Here is a 4,296-nt window from a genome sequence, read left to right as displayed (position 1 = left end):
ATCTCAGGAGATCAAAAGGAGCCCTTCCCATGGCCTGTTGCAACCACAGCTGCCCAGACACTGAGTTGGATGGATGGGTCCTGGCACACCCTGAGTGTGGGGCTGGATGGGCCCTGGCACACCCTGAGTGTGGGGCTGGATGGGCCCTGGCACACCCTGAGTGTGGAGCTGGATGGGCCCTGGCACACCCTGAGCAGCTCCAGCTCCTGCAGCTGGCAGACACTGCCCCCCTTGCCTGCCCACCTTCCCAGATGTTTCCCTGTGCTCCCAGTTTCTCTTTCCTGAAGAAGTAAAACAAACCTAAACCAAACCAGCCCCGAGGAGCTGGGAACTGGGACAGGCAGCCTGGGGGCTGTGCACCTGCAGCAGGGCTGGGGGGAAGCAGCCTCCAGGGCTGTCTGCCCAGCCTGCCTACGTCTGCCCTGGGGCATGTGGGTTTGGGATGTGAGCCCAGGCCCTTGTGGGCTGCTTTGATTTATTCCATAAGCCAGAGCTGAGCAAGGGCAGGAGGAGCTGAGCAGCCTTTGAGGGGACGTAGAGAAGACCCCCAGGAGATGTTTTCTGTGAGGGAAAACACTCCCAGACCTCTGCCTGGCCTTCAACAAGCTGCAGCCCAACCAGAGGTTGTGCCTCCTGTCCTCAGCAGGTGGGTGCCAGGGGTGGCTCACAGCCATGCCTTCAGCCACACTCCACTGGTCCATGGTGTGATCCACTGGCACAGCACTGACAGTGCCAGGACTGGGCCACCTTGCCCAGCCTCAGATGACAACTACCATCTCAGATGACAACTGCCATCTCAATGACAACTGCCATCTCAATGACAACTACCATCTCAATGACAACTGCCATCTCAATGACAACTGCCATCTCAATGACAACTGCCATCTCAATGACAACTACCATCTCAGATGACAACTACCATCTCAATGACAACTGCTATCTCAATGACAACTACCATCTCAATGACAACTACCATCTCAACGACAACTACCATCTCAACGACAACTGCCATCTCAATGACAACTACCACCTGAAATGACAACTACCATCTCAGATGACAACTACCATCTCAACGACAACTACCATCTCAATGACAACTGCCATCTCAATGACAACTACCATCTCAATGACAACTGCTATCTCAGATGACAACTGCCATCTCAGATGACAACTGCCATCTCAGATGACAACTACCATCTCAATGACAACTGCCATCTCAATGACAACTGCCATCTCAGATGACAACTACCATCTCAGATGACAACTACCATCTCAGATGACAACTGCCATCTCAGATGACAACTGCCATCTCAGATGACAACTACCATCTCAGATGACAACTACCATCTCAATGACAACTGCCATCTCAATGACAACTGCCATCTCAATGACAACTACCATCTCAGATGACAACTACCATCTCAATGACAACTGCCATCTCAATGACAACTACCATCTCAATGACAACTGCCATCTCAATGACAACTACCATCTCAATGACAACTACCATCTCAATGACAACTGCCATCTCAATGACAACTGCCATCTCAATGACAACTGCCATCTCAATGACAACTACCATCTCAATGACAACTGCCATCTCAATGACAACTGCCATCTCAATGACAACTACCATCTCAATGACAACTGCCATCTCAATGACAACTACCATCTCAATGACAACTGCCATCTCAATGACAACTACCATCTCAATGACAACTGCCATCTCAATGACAACTGCCATCTCAATGACAACTACCATCTCAATGACAACTGCCATCTCAATGACAACTGCCATCTCAGATGACAACTACCATCTCAGATGACAACTGCCATCTCAGATGACAACTGCCATCTCAGATGACAACTACCATCTCAATGACAACTGCCATCTCAATGACAACTGCCATCTCAATGACAACTACCATCTCAGATGACAACTACCATCTCAATGACAACTGCCATCTCAATGACAACTGCCATCTCAATGACAACTACCATCTCAGATGACAACTACCATCTCAATGACAACTGCCATCTCAATGACAACTGCTATCTCAATGACAACTGCCATCTCAATGACAACTACCATCTCAATGACAACTACCATCTCAGATGACAACTACCATCTCAATGACAACTACCATCTCAATGACAACTACCATCTCAATGACAACTGCCATCTCAATGACAACTACCATCTCAATGACAACTGCTATCTCAATGACAACTGCCATCTCAATGACAACTACCATCTCAATGACAACTACCATCTCAGATGACAACTACCATCTCAATGACAACTGCCATCTCAATGACAACTGCCATCTCAATGACAACTGCCATCTCAATGACAACTACCATCTCAATGACAACTGCCATCTCAATGACAACTGCCATCTCAATGACAACTACCATCTCAATGACAACTACCATCTCAATGACAACTGCCATCTCAATGACAACTACCATCTCAGATGACAACTGCCATCTCAATGACAACTACCATCTCAATGACAACTGCCATCTCAATGACAACTGCCATCTCAATGACAACTACCATCTCAATGACAACTCCATCTCAATGACAACTACCATCTCAATGACAACTGCCATCTCAATGACAACTGCCATCTCAATGACAACTACCATCTCAGATGACAACTACCATCTCAATGACAACTGCCATCTCAATGACAACTACCATCTCAATGACAACTGCTATCTCAATGACAACTGCCATCTCAATGACAACTACCATCTCAATGACAACTACCATCTCAATGACAACTGCTATCTCAATGACAACTACCATCTCAGATGACAACTGCTATCTCAGATGACAACTACCATCTCAGATGACAACTACCATCTCAATGACAACTACCATCTCAATGACAACTGCCATCTCAATGACAACTGCCATCTCAATGACAACTGCTATCTCAGATGACAACTGCTATCTCAGATGACAACTACCATCTCAGATGACAACTACCATCTCAGATGACAACTACCATCTCAATGACAACTGCTATCTCAATGACAACTACCATCTCAGATGACAACTGCTATCTCAGATGACAACTACCATCTCAGATGACAACTACCATCTCAATGACAACTGCCATCTCAATGACAACTACCATCTCAATGACAACTGCTATCTCAATGACAACTACCATCTCAGATGACAACTGCTATCTCAATGACAACTACCATCTCAATGACAACTACCATCTCAATGACAACTACCATCTCAATGACAACTGCCATCTCAATGACAACTGCCATCTCAATGACAACTGCTATCTCAGATGACAACTGCTATCTCAGATGACAACTACCATCTCAATGACAACTACCATCTCAATGACAACTACCATCTCAATGACAACTGCTATCTCAATGACAACTACCATCTCAGATGACAACTGCTATCTCAGATGACAACTACCATCTCAGATGACAACTACCATCTCAATGACAACTACCATCTCAATGACAACTACCATCTCAACGACAACTACCATCTCAATGACAACTGCCATCTCAATGACAACTGCCATCTCAATGACAACTGCCATCTCAATGACAACTGCTATCTCAGATGACAACTACCATCTCAGATGACAACTACCATCTCAATGACAACTACCATCTCAATGACAACTACCATCTCAATGACAACTGCCATCTCAATGACAACTGCTATCTCAATGACAACTGCCATCTCAATGACAACTGCTATCTCAGATGACAACTACCATCTCAGATGACAACTGCCATCTCAATGACAACTGCCATCTCAATGACAACTACCATCTCAGATGACAACTACCATCTCAATGACAACTACCATCTCAGATGACAACTACCATCTCAATGACAACTGCCATCTCAATGACAACTGCCATCTCAATGACAACTACCATCTCAGATGACAACTACCATCTCAATGACAACTGCCATCTCAATGACAACTGCCATCTCAATGACAACTACCATCTCAATGACAACTGCCATCTCAATGACAACTACCATCTCAGATGACAACTACCATCTCAATGACAACTGCTATCTCAATGACAACTACCATCTCAGATGACAACTACCATCTCAATGACAACTGCTATCTCAATGACAACTACCATCTCAGATGACAACTGCTATCTCAATGACAACTACCATCTCAGATGACAACTGCTATCTCAATGACAACTACCATCTCAGATGACAACTACCATCTCAATGACAACTGCTATCTCAATGACAACTACCATCTCAGATGACAAC

Source organism: Indicator indicator, chromosome 28, assembly GCF_027791375.1.
Source record: "Indicator indicator isolate 239-I01 chromosome 28, UM_Iind_1.1, whole genome shotgun sequence".
Lineage (NCBI taxonomy): Eukaryota > Metazoa > Chordata > Aves > Piciformes > Indicatoridae > Indicator > Indicator indicator.
Note: the sequence above shows the minus strand (reverse complement) of the source record.